This window comes from Argopecten irradians, chromosome 10 (assembly GCF_041381155.1).
Source record: "Argopecten irradians isolate NY chromosome 10, Ai_NY, whole genome shotgun sequence".
NCBI classification, from domain to species: Eukaryota; Metazoa; Mollusca; class Bivalvia; order Pectinida; family Pectinidae; genus Argopecten; species Argopecten irradians.
In genome coordinates this window covers 4,581,904-4,599,326 of record NC_091143.1, presented here as the reverse complement: position 1 = coordinate 4,599,326, position 17,423 = coordinate 4,581,904, and the positions used below count along the sequence as shown (strand labels likewise).

The 17,423-nt window shown below is 38.3% G+C and overlaps 1 pseudogene; it reads right to left on the bottom strand.

Annotated features, from left to right (window-relative positions):
* Positions 1-2,749: 2,749 nt before the first annotated feature.
* Positions 2,750-17,423, bottom strand: part of LOC138332948 (long-chain-fatty-acid--CoA ligase ACSBG2-like) — a 59,769-nt pseudogene continuing 45,095 nt past the window's right edge.

Here is a 17,423-nt window from a genome sequence, read left to right as displayed (position 1 = left end):
TGGCATCAATTTAGACCATAGATGCCATAAGAAGATAGTTTAATGCTTATATTAACATTATCAACTCATTTTAGGGTCTCTGCATTAACATTGTTTAAGCTAGACAAGGGCCGTTTTCGTTTATTCGGAACAACCGGTTCGACCGTTGGTTAAAGTCATTATTTCAAGTATAAAACCTGACGGATCTGCAGTTTTTGATACAGGCCTGTGAGGGCTTTGCCAAGCTAGGCTCGCCTGAAAACAATATAAAATCACTAGGTCCATCTTTAATTAATAAACGAACAACTAGGTCCAACCAGTCAAACCGTATAATCGAAAACGGCCCTGGAAAACTGTTAATCAATGACGATTTAGTCCACAAGATGGAACAGCCCTTTTGACCGTGATCAGTTGAAGTCACCACTTCAACATTAGTGACATCATAACGTTTCGGGTGTCAGTTATACTATCATATACGCCATATTGCCTTGGTTAGTTTGTATAATAGAAGTGACAAGTGAATCTAAATATTTTACCTTATAGGGGTCACAAAAAGTTCTGAACATAAAAAAGTTTTATGAAGTCAACAAGAATATTGTATTGAGTATTGTACTATATTACTTATATTACATACCATATTCAACCCAATAACCAATAACCCCTTTTTGATCCCTATAAGTGCCCCTTTCTCTTTTTGAGGCCCCAATTTCACTTCTCTTAAATTATATACGGAACCAAACATGATGAAATTGAGAAAAAGATCCCTTCAAAACTTTCTGAGAAATAGCCGGTAACAAACCTTTCACCCTATACACACCATCCAAGAATCTGGCCTGCCAGTACGACCATTTTGTTGATCGACTTCTCGATCCCAAAAAAATGCAATATGACAAACAACTAGGGCCACTAGGGGAACCTACATGTGACACAAATTTGAAGACAGAAATCCCTTCAGTAACTACATCTGAGAAATAGCGGGTAACAAACTTTAACTATCAGAACACCAAGATGGCCGTACAGTCGTTCGCCATCTTGTTGACTGATTGGTCCCAAAATGCAACATGGAGCAACAATAAGGGCCATAGGGGAACCTATATAATGAAAATTTGAGAAGATCCCTTTCAATACTTTTCCTGAGAAATAGCAGCGGTAACAAACTACTAACTATCAAAATCCACAAGAAATGGCCGCCAAGTCCGGTCCATCATTGTTGACCGAATTGGTCCCAAAATGCATTATGCAAAAATAGTCGGCAAATTTGCTTGACGTTGGTCCCAAAATGCATATGCACAACTAGGGCCTAGGGAACCTACATTGAAATCTGAGACTTCCTTAGGTATTCTGAGAAATAGCGGTAACAAACTCTGAATCTAAAATCCAAGATGGCGCCAGTCGGCCATCTGTTTGACCGATTGGTCCCAAAATAAGCAATAATGCACACAACTAGGGGCCCTAGGGGAAACCTACATGTGAAATTTGAGAAAAGATCCTTCAAAAACTTTTCTGAGAGAAATAGAACAAACTTTAACTATCAAAATCCAAGATGGCCGCCAGTCGGCCATCTTGTTGACCGATTGAGTCCCAAAATGCAATATGCACAACTAGGGCCCTAGGGGAAACCTACATGTGAAATTTGAGAAAGCTCCCTTCTGTACTTTCTGAGAAATAGCGGTAACAAGTAATGTTAACGGATGTAAATTGCTGTGTATGGCTTACTTTTTAGAATAGTTGGTCCATATTTGATCCTATTAATAAGCATCTCATCATTTTGTTCAGTCTTTAAGTGTCTTGGGCTCTTATTGGGTAAAATAGAGTACTAACAGTAGGGCAAAATTTACAAAGGATAATGTAGATAGGTAATATATTGATATGTAAAATATATCCCACCTGTTTCCATGGCACAAATGTGTAAAGGTCAGGGGTCACTTGCCGGATTATGTACGTAATCTCTCTCTCACTCTTGTTTTACAATCAATGTGAATATAGATCATACAGACCTGTCAACAACTTCACACAACTGGACTATGGACCACATTAATCAATAATGGCTAGGCCAAAACAAGTGTAAACTTTTCTATTTGCTGTCCATTCAATAAACCTTACATACATGTAATTAATTAAAATTATCATAGAACCACACTGTTGATGATTAATTATCTGTAAGAAAACTAAATGATTCCGATAACTCTAGTAGGAAATACAGGCTCACCGACATACTGTCATGTAACACATTAAATATCTGTTTTCCCTGATTATCATTATATCATGAATATCCTTGATTTTCATTGTCATTTTCTATAAGTACATGTTGCACTTGTTTTATAAACATTCTCTCTTTACCCTAACCTAACATCTGTGAGTTAGTTGTGGGTCGGTATAAGTTGTGATGTCATTGTTTTGTGAGAGAAATTTGAATCATTTTTTCTGAAAAATATGATTTACAGGTCACAAACATATGATTTATAGGTCACAACATATGATTTATAGGTCACAAACATATGATTTATAGGTCACAACATATGATTTATAGGTCACAAACATATGATTTATAGGTCACAAACATATGATTTATAGGTCACAGACATGATTTATAGGTCACAAACATATGATTTGTAGGTCACAAACATATGATTTATAGGTCACAAACATGATTTTTAGGTCACAAACATATGATTTATAGGTCACAAATATATGATTTATAGGTCACTAACATATGATTTATAGGTCACAAACATATGATTTATAGGTCACAAACATATGACATCACAATTGATACCTACACCCAAGGGCAGATAATTCTCATATGCCAATACTTTTACCGGTAGCACTCTCAAAACAAATATAAGTCTTTAGTATAAAATTGGAAGTATGAAATATCTAAATTTCTAGCATAATGATCAAGGGAAACTCACAAAAGTGATAAGGTCTGGGCACTTATAGAGGAGGTTACCAAAACTGGAAGGTCTGAGATTCGTAATGACAATTGTCTGGGCATTGATCACTCTCACAAACACATTTCACAACTTCAACCAAAATGGTGCGAGATTTTCCTGATAATTTGTAAATATATATATGGTGCAGCAAACATTACATAAAACTTCATTCTTAAGCGATAACAAAAGTCAAATAATTGTCAAACTTAACCCTCACAAAATGTACACTCAACAAATATTATGCACATATATTAAAAAAGTAATGAAACATAGAACAAAAATAGTTTTTTGTATATAGATAAAGGTCTTAGAACCTTCGAGTATATGATATATATAAATTTTTAAGTGCATTAATCTCATTCTAAATAGTAATTACATAATATCTTAATACATAATACATTTTTTATTGATTTTAATAAATCTCTTGCATAGATTATTGTTTTAACTCACACTGTATATAGAACCATTTCATTGTGTCAACACGTAATGAATAATTAGGTTAAACAAACATAATAACAAGATTTATACATTTTTCAACAAAGTTTTCCAAGGAAATTCTGGTCTTGATGAAAGCAATATTTTCTAAAACCAGCTCCATCAAATGAAGACATCATAAGAGTAGATATTGTAGATGTTTTTCTAAAAGATTTCTTTCCCTGTATCGTGAAAATTTCTTTTATCGGATTCAGTAGTTTACTGCTAAATAGGAAATGTTACACTTCCTCTGCTTTCAGACATTTGGTTGCTATTGTATAGTCAAAAAATAATATTTTGCCTCCCAAGGCTTTAAGTGCTTTGTTCCCACAGTTGTTTATAATATTTCTTCCTTGTAGAATCCCCAAGCTATAATTCATTCAGTAACATTTTGTCTCTATAAACATCTTTATATCCCAGCCATACAGTAACATTTTGTCTCTATAAAAATCTTTATATCCAAGCCATACAGTAACATTCCGTCCCTGTAAAACCTTGCAGTAATCCCCAGCTATGATTCAGTATAAAAAGCTTCAATTGTTTCTGCATATTTCTTCATAATCTTTGGCCTCATTGTCTTCAGAGTTGGTCCTGCAACAAAAACATCAGTATTCAGACGGCGTCAACATTTCTCCAGTTTCATTTGATACTGTTTATCTGGTTACTTATATGGGTAAAAAGAATTAACATTAACTGAAATCAAAGAAATCAAATTTTAGCAGTTTAAAATTTTCACGATTTGGCATTCATGGTTCAACCATTTCTCAATACTTGTATATTTCGTGGATCTAATTTTCATGATCATTGCAATGTTCTGGGAAAGAGTGAAAATAAACTGGACCAGTAATACAGTATCTAATATCTTTATGAGTTGACAGGAGCTCTCAAACCACTTTCATTTTAGAAACCATCATTTGAATATCCTTCAGAGACTTGTATTACTTTGTTGTGTACCCAGATAAAATCTTTCTTTGTTTCGGAATGCTGACTTTTTAAAATTAGTATATTTTGAGTTTGTATGAAGTCCTAAAGAGTAGATAAATCTATATCTCGTATTCCGCTATACAAGAAGGGTAGACAACTCTACGAATCACACACATACTAACCCAGTTCTCCGCCCGGGATAGAGAAATCTGTAGGTAGTAACGACCACTTCTGTATCTTTGTGGCCCTGGACGTAGTTTTAGTATTAGCTTGGTCAATCCCCGCCTGAATGGCCTTCAGCACCTCTTTATCCTTGTTGTCCAGAACGTCGGCCATCGTTGTGGCGTTACTGCCAATGGATTTACACCAGTCCCTGGCCTCCTGTGTCAGGTTATCTGTCGGGGCACCTGTGTCTGGGTTCATTTCAACCTAGTTAACATACAGTTTACAGTCGTAAGACAAACATTGTCATTTCAGAATTCTCCTACATAAAGGTTACAGTCGTAAGACAAACATTGTCATCTCTGAATTCTCCTACGTACAGTTTACAGTCGTAAGACAAACATTGTCATCTTGGAATTCTCCTTCATACAGGTTACAGTCGTCAGGCAAACATTGTCATCTCTGAATTCTCCTACGTACAGTTTAAAGTCGTAAGACAAACATTGTCATCTCAGAATTCTCCTACATACAGGTTACAGTCGTAAGACAAACATTGTCATCTCTGAATTCTCCTACGTACAGTTTACAGTCGTAAGACAAACATTGTCATCTTGGAATTCTCCTTCATACAGGTTACAGTCGTCAGGCAAACATTGTCATCTCTGAATTCTCCTACGTACAGTTTACAGTCGTAAGACAAACATTGTCATCTCAGAATTCTCCTACATACAGTTTACAGTCGTAAGACAAACATTGTCATCTCAGAATTCTCCTACGTACAGTTTACAGTCGTAAGACAAACATTGTCATCTCAGAATTCTCCTACATACAGGTTACAGTCGTAAGACAAACATTGTCATCTCTGAATTCTCCTACGTACAGGTTACAGTCGTAAGACAAACATTGTCATCTCAGAATTCTCCTACATACAGGTTACAGTCGTAAGACAAACATTGTCATCTCTGAATTCTCCTACGTACAGTTTACAGTCGTAAGACAAACATTGTCATCTCAGAATTCTCCTACATACAGGTTACAGTCGTCAGGCAAACATTGTCATCATGTCTTCTCATACATACAGCAAACAGCTCTAGGCCATACAGCCAAATTAAGTTACCTTGAACGTAGTATAGAAGGAACTGCTGATGTATTTTTAGTACCTTGAAGAAAATAACCATTGCTGACAAGAAAATTACACATCTTGTCATCACAAATACTTAAACACCCTGTTGACTTTTCAATTATAATTATAATACTGCACTAAACAAACAATAAATACTTATAAAAGGTTCAATTGGCCTGAATTGTCTCTTTGCTGCTGAAGTGCCAGCCTTTAATTTTTCACTCTTGTAACCTTGGAGAAAGGTCATTGTATCATAAAAGGCAACTGTTAGGTAGATGACTGAGTTAATATATTACTACCGACCTTAAGTGTAATCAGCATGGTGAGGAACTTTTTCTGGTCCCCGACCAACATACAGTTGGACACACAGTGGAGGGCTTCCTTTACGTTGTCCTCTATGGGTACTGGGGCCACATTCTCTCCTCCAGCCGTGATAATCAACTCTGTTAACACATCACATGGGTTATTGTACATTCAGTACTTCATTGACTTCACATTTAATAAGATTTTATCACTTCATGTGTAGAGTTTACCTGTCACCTTATGTCCAGTGAGTGCAATTTATTGATCATTTTTATTTTCTAATTCAAGATCAGGATCAATAATATGGCTGATATAGACAGGTTTCCAGATTATACAAGTTTTAATTATGATGATTGAAAAGGTAATACAATGTTATTAAGTTGACTATAGACAGGTTTCCAGATTATACAAGTTTTAATTATGATGATTGAAAAGGTAAATACAATGTTATTAAGTTGACTATAGACAGGTTTCCAGATTATACAAGTTTTAATTATGATGATTGAAAAGGTAAATACAATGTTATTAAGTTGACTATAGACAGGTTTCCAGATTATACAAGTTTTAATTATGATGATTGAAAAGGTAAATACAATGTTATTAAGTTGACTATAGACAGGTTTCCAGATTATACAAGTTTTAATTATGATGATTGAAAAGGTAAATACAATGTTATTAAGTTGACTATAGACAGGTTTCCAGATTATACAAGTTTTAATTATGATGATTAATAAGGTAAATACAATGTTATTAAGTTGAGAGGGGTCTTGGTTAGACATGGATCGATTTTGACAGGTTACACTCTACTGATTTACATTTACATTTTTGTTTAGAACTGCAATTTACATAAAAATAATAGAAATGTTATAGTTTTTTGGGCACAAAATCTCTCTGATTTGTTCACCAATTAAATATTTTTTTCATTTTAAAAGAAACCAAATTATATAATCAGTAATTTCTCAGACCTTTGATTCTGCCAGTTACAAAGAGGAATCCGTCGTTGTCTTTCCTGCCGATGTCTCCGGACTTTAGCCAGCCGTCCTTATCAAATGTCTCTGCTGTCTTCGTGTCATTCCTTATGTAGCCCATGAAAACATGTCGGCCCCACATGCAGATCTGTATAAGTATATATTTATTACTAGCACAGCACCTAGGGTTCAATAATTTTTTCTAAACAATAGTGCTAAAATGAAATAACATACAAGAGCATTTATAGAACAGAAAAAGCTTGCCTATTACAACTTTTACTGACAAGCACTTTTATAACATTACATTTTTTCCTATATGTCTTCCTTAAAATTCTTACAATAGTGTTTTCTCCCAAGAAATGATTGCCTAAATCAATGTTAGTTTGCATCAAAACCTTAACCCATTAGATTTGGTCTTTTGGCTTTCTTTAAGCTATCAAAATACTGTTGTTTCTTCGTTGCCCATACCCAATACCCCTATTAAAAGCCAGGGTGATTCACAGACTTGCCAGATTACTCTAAGAGGTGGAGGAAAATGTCTGGCAACCTTCTCCTGTGAGATTTGAACTTGTGACCTAGAGGGGGAGGACTGATTGGTAACTGACTCTAGGGCAAGTAAAACCAAAGAAAATGCCATTAAAACATCTCAATTCTTACTTCTCCGTTTCCATCCTCATCTGGACTATCTATCTTTGTACTACAACCCGGAGTTTCTTTACCGACACTGTTGATCCTGAACTCCTTCTCAGTGTCGACCGTGTGTGGACCTGCAACATAATTATACTAACTTCTTATTATCAAAGAAGTGATAGTAATGGTTATTGATGTACAATGAGAAGTGGAGGGGAACACAGTTGTTATCCCATCCTTTGCAGCTAACTTTCTTTGATAGCTAAATTTTTATACTAATTTTGCAGATGGTTGATGTGGTTCAAGAAAGAATCATATTATGAACCTGTTATATTCTTTATCTTTGACTCCCTATACCAGTGTGACCTACCTGTTGACTCCCTATACCAGTGTGACCTACCTGTTGACTCCCTATACCAGTGTGACCTACCTGTTGACTCCCTATACCAGTGTGACCTACCTGTTGACTCCCTATACCAGTGTGACCTACCTGTTGACTTACTATACCAGTGTGACCTACCTGTTGACTCCCTATACCAGTGTGACCTACCTGTTGACTCCCTATACCAGTGTGACCTACCTGTTGACTTACTATACCAGTGTGACCTACCTGTTGACTTACTATACCAGTGTGACCTACCTGTTGACTCCCTATACCAGTGTGACCTACCTGTTGACTCCCTATACCAGTGTGACCTACCTGTTGACTCCCTATACCAGTGTGACCTACCTGTTGACTCCCTATACCAGTGTGACCTACCTGTTGACTCCCTATACCAGTGTGACCTACCTGTTGACTCCCTATACCAGTGTGACCTACCTGTCGACTTACTATACCAGTGTTACCTACCTGTTGACTCCCTATACCAGTGTGACCTACCTGTTGACTCCCTATACCAGTGTGACCTACCTGTTGACTTGCTATACCAGTGTGACCTACCTGTTGACTCCCTATACCAGTGTGACCTACCTGTTGACTCCCTATACCAGTTTGACCTACCTGTTGACTCCCTATACCAGTGTGACCTACCTGTTGACTTGCTATACCAGTGTGACCTACCTGTTGACTCCCTATACCAGTGTGACCTACCTGTTGACTTACTATACCAGTGTGACCTACCTGTTGACTCCCTATACCAGTGTGACCTACCTGTTGACTTACTATACCAGTGTGACCTACCTGTTGACTCCCTATACCAGTGTGACCTACCTGTTGACTTACTATACCAGTGTGACCTACCTGTTGACTCCCTATACCAGTGTGACCTACCTGTTGACTCCCTATACCAGTGTGACCTACCTGTTGACTCCCTATACCAGTGTGACCTACCTGTTGACTCCCTATACCAGTGTGACCTACCTGTTGACTCCCTATACCAGTGTGACCTACCTGTTGACTCCCTATACCAGTGTGACCTACCTGTTGACTCCCTATACCAGTGTGACCTACCTGTCGACTTGCTATACCAGTGTGACCTACCTGTTGACTTGCTATACCAGTGTGACCTACCTGTTGACTCCCTATACCAGTGTGACCTACCTGTTGACTCCCTATACCAGTGTGACCTACCTGTAGACTTGCTATACCAGTGTGACCTACCTGTTGACTCTCTATACCAGTGTGACCTACCTGTTGACTTACTATACCAGTGTGACCTACCTGTTGACTCCCTATACCAGTGTGACCTACCTGTTGACTCCCTATACCAGTGTGACCTACCTGTTGACTCCCTATACCAGTTTGACCTACCTGTTGACTCCCTATACCAGTGTGACCTACCTGTTGACTCCCTATACCAGTGTGACCTACCTGTCGACTTGCTATACCAGTGTGACCTACCTGTCGACTTGCTATACCAGTGTGACCTACCTGTTGACTCCCTATACCAGTGTGACCTACCTGTTGACTTACTATACCAGTGTGACCTACCTGTTGACTCCCTATACCAGTGTGACCTACCTGTTGACTCCCTATACCAGTGTGACCTACCTGTCGACTCCCTATACCAGTGTGACCTACCTGTTGACTCCCTATACCAGTGTGACCTACCTGTTGACTCCCTATACCAGTGTGACCTACCTGTTGACTCCCTTTACCAGTGTGACCTACCTGTTGACTCCCTATACCAGTGTGACCTACCAGTTGACTCCCTATACCAATTTGACCTACCTGTTGACTCCCTATACCAGTTTGACCTACCTGTTGACTCCCTATACCAGTGTGACCTACCTGTCGACTTGCTATACCAGTGTGACCTACCTGTCGACTTGCTATACCAGTGTGACCTACCTGTTGACTCCCTATACCAGCGTGACCTACCTGTCGACTCCCTATACCAGTTTGACCTACCTGTTGACTCCCTATGCAAGTGTGACCTACCTGTCGACTTGCTATACCAGTGTGACCTACCTGTTGACTCCCCTATACCAGTGTGACCTACCTGTTGACTCCCTATACCAGTGTGACCTACCTGTCGACTTGCTATACCAGTGTGACCTACCTGTCGACTTGCTATACCAGTGTGACCTACCTGTTGACTCCCTATACCAGTGTGACCTACCTGTTGACTTACTATACCAGTGTGACCTACCTGTTGACTCCCTATACCAGTGTGACCTACCTGTTGACTCCCTATACCAGTGTGACCTACCTGTTGACTCCCTATACCAGTGTGACCTACCTGTTGACTCCCTATACCAGTGTGACCTACCTGTTGACTCCCTATACCAGTGTGACCTACCTGTTGACTCCCTATACCAGCGTGACCTACCTGTTGACTTGCTATACCAGTGTGACCTACCTGTTGACTCCCTATACCAGTGTGACCTACCTGTTGACTCCCTATACCAGTGTGACCTACCTGTTGACTCCCTATACCAGTGTGACCTACCTGTTGACTCCCTATACCAGTGTGACCTACCAGTTGACTCCCTATACCAATTTGACCTACCTGTTGACTCCCTATACCAGTTTGACCTACCTGTTGACTCCCTATACCAGTGTGACCTACCTGTCGACTTGCTATACCAGTGTGACCTACCTGTCGACTTGCTATACCAGTGTGACCTACCTGTTGACTCCCTATACCAGCGTGACCTACCTGTCGACTCCCTATACCAGTGTGACCTACCTGTTGACTCCCTATGCAAGTGTGACCTACCTGTCGACTTGCTATACCAGTGTGACCTACCTGTTGACTCCCTATACCAGTGTGACCTACCTGTTGACTCCCTTTACCAGTGTGACCTACCTGTTGACTCCCTATACCAGTGTGACCTACCTGTTGACTCCCTATACCAGTGTGACCTACCAGTTGACTCCCTATACCAGTTTGACCTACCTGTTGACTCCCTATACCAGTTTGACCTACCTGTTGACTCCCTATACCAGTGTGACCTACCTGTCGACTTGCTATACCAGTGTGACCTACCTGTTGACTCCCTATACCAGTGTGACCTACCTGTTGACTCCCTATACCAGCGTGACCTACCTGTCGACTCCCTATACCAGTTTGACCTACCTGTTGACTCCCTATACCAGTGTGACCTACCTGTCGACTTGCTATACCAGTGTGACCTACCTGTTGACTCCCTATACCAGCGTGACCTACCTGTCGACTCCCTATACCAGTTTGACCTACCTGTCGACTCCCTATACCAGTGTGACCTACCTGTCGACTTGCTATACCAGTGTGACCTACCTGTCGACTCCCTATACCAGTGTGACCTACCTGTTGACTCCCTATAACAATGTGACCTACCTGTCGACTCCCTATACCAGTGTGACCTACCTGTTGACTCCCTATACCAGTGTGACCTACCTGTTGACTCCCTATACCAGTGTGACCTACCTGTTGACTCCCTATACCAGTGTGACCTACCTGTCGACTTGCTATACCAGTGTGACCTACCTGTCGACTTGCTATACCAGTGTGACCTACCTGTTGACTCCCTATACCAGTGTGACCTACCTGTTGACTCCCTATACCAGTGTGACCTACCTGTTGACTCCCTATACCAGTGTGACCTACCTGTCGACTTGCTATACCAGTGTGACCTACCTGTCGACTTGCTATACCAGTGTGACCTACCTGTCGACTTGCTATACCAGTGTGACCTACCTGTTGACTTGATCGCTATACCAGTGTGACCTACCTGTTGACTCACTAAGTCCAAACACGGACAGCAGGGGAATGTTTAGACTATAGAAGTACTCAATGGTTTCCTTAGAAATTGGAGCGGCTCCGGTGTAAGTTATGGTACACCTATCTAGTCCGAGCTCGGCCTTGACCTTGCTAAACACTAAAACATTGGCCAGCGTCCATCCAAAGGGCATCCACTGTCTGTAAATAAGTCACAAAGGGAAATACCTCAAAATGAATATAACACTGAAAATAGTTTTGACAAAATATTAATGGTACAATATCTTTTACAGAATTGCCTGATCCTTACTTGTTCATTTTTGCGTAGACACCTTTAAGGCCGATTTCCTTAGCCTTGGTGCCGATCATTTTCTTCACACCTGTCACAGCTTTCCCCTTTTCTACCATTTTCTCCATAAACTTTTCCCACACACGAGGGACACCAAAGAAAGCAGTGGGTCTAGCCTCTTTCAGTGTATCCTTCAATGTTCCCTGTAATCAGTTCAAAAATGCTAGTGATTAGATTGATAGCAACAAATGCTGATAAAAAGCTATAAAAAATTTGAAGATGAAATTAGATCAAGGTGTATTTTGATAATGCATTGTGTGATGACATTTTCCATACCTTAAGTGCGTCTGGTTGAGCATAGAAGACGTTGCCACCAAATAACAAAGGAATGTGGATATCCATGAGTTGACCGGCAATGTGACTCAGGGGGAGATAACTCACAGCGACTTCAACACCAAACTTAAAATTTACATTGGTTCCATGCTGTTGGCAAATCCAGGTAATCTGGAATAACACAAAGAGAACAATTTCTAATACAAGTACTTACAATACTTTACCTAGATTATCTTTATAATATATATATTTAATATATTTTTTGGGTTTTTTTATGTATAAAATGTAGGCCATTTGGAGGTTTGCAGACCATTCAGTTCTTTGCCTAACAGAGGTTTGACAGGTAAGTAAATAAATATTTTTCTGCTTTAGCTTTTCACAATAGAGACTTTTAAGGATGTACTCCTCTGAGAAGTCAAAATTTTCTTGTATTAAACTTTTTTTTCTCATAAAAATTATTGGAAAGAGGAGTTCATACCATGAAAGAAAATGAAAGAAAAAACATATGTCCGTGTGCTCGTTTTTGAGCTACTGTTTATGGGAATTTTGCCGTTTTGACCATATGCACAAGATTTTAAAGCTATAATTTCCTAATGAGGTGATTGATATGTATTTATGTTTGTAGAATTTATTATCCAGTAGTCTTCTTTTAAAATATACCAGTTTTGATCAAAAAGACTAATATTTTTTTCTCATAATAACAACATATGCTACCCCTACCCCTTAATTTTGAACTACAAAATGCACCATTTTCAGCCATTTTTGCCAAATCTAACCCTTTATAGAAAAAGTTCTGGTATTAAACTTTTGTTTAATATTTTGCATATCAATAGGGAAAGGGTTGTTCTTTCAGAATCAGGCAGAAAAATGGGGGGTCCGTGTGCCCCACTTGAATATTTGTTATTTTTCAGTATTTTAGAGTAAAAAATAAAAGTGCTCAAATTACCATTAAATGTAAAAATAAAGTAAAAAAGTGAATCATTTCATACATTAATGCTCAATATTTTAATTATCACGAACCAAGTAAAGATTTACAGCAAAAATTAGCTCGATACAGCTAAAAATGCTGGTGCAGTGATGATTTAAGTAAAAACAATTTCAGTAAAAAATGGTAAAACTTTGGCTCTACTCAAAGCGAAAAAAGACACAATTTCAAAATGGCCGCCAAATGGGCCATTTCTTAAAATCCCCGTATAAAAAAATCTGCTGAAGTTAGAAATGTAATTTTTTGACAAAATTTGAAACCGGCAACTTGCTACAGGTATTGATAAATTGTGTTTGAAAATCTCATAACTTCTTTGATCTTTGTCGAAACAAGACTTCAACGGGACTGAAACCTCAGAAGAATACAACCTTAAGTCAACATTTGACCTCAATGTATAAACTGAAGCCTGACTAAATCTACATAAACCAAATGATGGTAAATGAGATACTTACATTGTCATGACTCAGCATCACACCTTTAGGGTTACCTGTTGTTCCTGACTAAAACACAGGAAGAAATCGTCAGAAAGAGCTAATATCAACAATAAGACTTCGAATCTAATTCAATAAAAGGAGAAAAATGTATAATAAAGATTTGAATGTAAAAGCAGAAGATAAGGAGTTTCTGAATACCAAGAAATGTTTGGTTAAATACAGTTGATAAGCACTGGCATTACACGTAATGTGTCTACATAAATCAATCTTATATTATATTGGCTGTAATGTGTCTACATAAATCAATCTTATATTATATTGGCTGTAATATGTCTACATAAATCAATCTTATATTATATTGGCTGTAATGTGTCTACATAAATCAATCTTATATTATATTGACTGTAATGTGTCTACATAAATCAATCTTATATTATATTGGCTGTAATATGTCTACATAAATCAATCTTATATTATATTGGCTGTAATATGTCTACTTAAATCAATCTTATATTATATTGGCTGTAATATGTCTACATAAATCAATCTTATATTATATTGGCTGTAATGTGTCTACATAAATCAATATTATATTATATTGGCTGTAATGTGTCTACATAAATCAATCTTATATTATATTGGCTGTAATGTGTCTACATAAATCAATCTTATATTATATTGGCTGTAATGTGTCTACATAAATCAATCTTATATTATATTGGCTGTAATATGTCTACATAAATCAATCTTATATTATATTGGCTGTAATATGTCTACATAAATCAATCTTATATTATATTGGCTGTAATATGTCTACATAAATCAATCTTATATTATATTGGCTGTAATATGTCTACATAAATCAATCTTATATTATATTGGCTGTAATGTGTCTACATAAATCAATCTTATATTATATTGGCTGTAATGTGTCTACATAAATCAATCTTATATTATATTGGCTGTAATGTGTCTACATAAATAGTATATTGGCAATCTTATAATCTTATATTGGCTGTAATGTGTCTACATAAATCAATCTTATATTATATTGGCTGTAATATGTCTACATAAATCAATCTTATATTATATTGGCTGTAATGTGTCTACATAAATCAATCTTATATTATATTGGCTGTAATATGTCTACATAAATCAATCTTATATTATATTGGCTGTAATATGTCTACATAAATAACATCAATCATATATTATATTGGCTGTAATGTGTCTACATAAATCAATCTTATATTATATTGGCTGTAATATGTCTACATAAATCAATCAATATTGGCTTATATGTGAGTCTACATAAATCAATCTTATATTATATTGGCTGTAATGTGTCTACATAAATCAATCTTATATTATAATGGCTGTAAACTATGTCTACATAAATCAATTATATGGATCGATATATTATTAGAAATTTCCATAACTCATTTCACAAGAAAATTTACATCTTAGGAAGTGAAAATAATTCTTGCAGAAAATTCTGATGTTAATTCAGTAAAACAATTGTAAGCCTGATGTCAAGGACATTCATTTGAATATCTACCGTATAAACATTTTCCCTTGGCTCCTTGATGTCACCGGTATACTGTACGATAGCCTTGAGATGTGGAAGTTCAATCCCAGATCTTGAGGACTTTCTGGAGCTGTATGTCATTTTCCACTACAGCAATATTGGTCCAGGAGTCCGTGAGGATAAACTTACAGGCTTGGGGTGTGTTAGTGGTGTATACCCCTGTAGCTAGACCACTAAAACAAGGAGTAAATCACTGTTATATAAACAGGCTTGGGGTGTGTAGGTGGTGTACATCCCTGTAGCTAGACCACTAAAACAGGAGTAAATCACTGTTATATAACAGGCTTGGGGTGTGTAGGTGATGTACACCCCCGTAGCTAGACCACTAAAACAAGGAGTAAATCAATGTTATATAACAGGTTTGGGGTGTGTGTAGGTGGTGTACACCCCCGTAGCCAGACCACTAAAACAAGGAGTAAATCAATGTTATATAACAGGCTTGGGGTGTGTTAGTGGTGTACATCCCCGTAGCTAGACCACTAAAACAAGGATAAATCAATGTTATATAAAGGCTTGGGGTGTGTTATATGTACACCCCCGTAGCCAGACCACTAAAACAAGGAGTAAATCACTGTTATATAACAGGCTTGGGGTGTGTTAGTGGTGTACACCCCCGTAGCTAGACCACTAAAACAAGGAGTAAATCACTATTAATATAACAGGTTTGGGGTGTGTTAGTGGTGTACACCCCCGTAGCTAGACCAGATAAATTACTGTTATATAACAGTGTTAGTGGTGTACATCCCCGTAGCAGACCACTAAACAAGGAGTAAATCACTGTTATATAACAGGTTTGGGGTGTGTAGGTGGTGTACACCCCCGTAGCCAGACCACTAAAACAAGGAGTAAATCACTGTTATATAACAGGCTTGGGGTGTGTAGGTGGTTGTACACCCCCGTAGCTAGACCACTAAAACAAGGAGTAAATCAATGTTATATAACAGGCTTGGGGTGTGTTAGTGGTGTACACCCCCGTAGCCAGACCACTAAAACAAGGAGTAAATCACTGTTATATAACAGGCTTGGGGTGTGTAGTGGTGTACACCCCCGTAGCTAGACCACTAAAACAAGGAGTAAATCACTGTTATATAACAGGCTTGGGGTGTGTTAGTGGTGTACACCCCTGTAGCTAGACCACTAAAACAAGGAGTAAATCACTGTTATATAACAGGCTTGGGGTGTGTTAGTGGTGTACATCCCCGTAGCTAGACCACTAAAACAAGGAGTAAATCACTGTTATATAACAGGCTTGGGCTGTGTAGGTGGTGTACACCCCTGTAGCCAGACCACTAAAACAAGGAGTAAATCACTGTTATATAACAGGCTTGGGGTGTGTTAGTGGTGTACACCCCCGTAGCTAGACCACTAAAACAAGGAGTAAATCACTGTTATATAACAGGCTTGGGGTGTGTAGGTGGTGTACACCCCCGTAGCTAGACCACTAAAACAAGGAGTAAATCACTGTTATATAACAGGCTTGGGGTGTGTTAGTGGTGTACACCCCCGTAGCTAGACCACTAAAACAAGGAGTAAATCACTGTTATATAACAGGCTTGGGGTGTGTAGGTGGTGTACACCCCCGTAGCTAGACCACTAAAACAAGGAGTAAATCACTGTTATATAACAGGCTTGGGGTGTGTTAGTGGTGTACACCCCCGTAGCTAGACCACTAAAACAAGGAGTAAATCACTGTTATATAACAGGCTTGGGGTGTGTAGGTGGTGTACACCCCCGTAGCTAGACCACTAAAACAAGGAGTAAATCACTGTTATATAACAGGCTTGGGGTGTGTTAGTGGTGTACACCCCCGTAGCTAGACCACTAAAACAAGGAGTAAATCACTGTTATATAACAGGCTTGGGGTGTGTAGGTGGTGTACATCCCCGTAGCTAGACCACTAAAACAAGGAGTAAATCACTGTTATATAACAGGCTTGGGGTGTGTAGGTGGTGTACACCCCCGTAGCTAGACCACTAAAACAAGGAGTAAATCACTGTTATATAACAGGCTTGGGGTGTGTAGGTGGTGTACACCCCCGTAGCTAGACCACTAAAACAAGGAGTAAATCACTGTTATATAACAGGCTTGGGGTGTGTTAGTGGTGTACACCCCCGTAGCTAGACCACTAAAACAAGGAGTAAATCACTGTTATATAA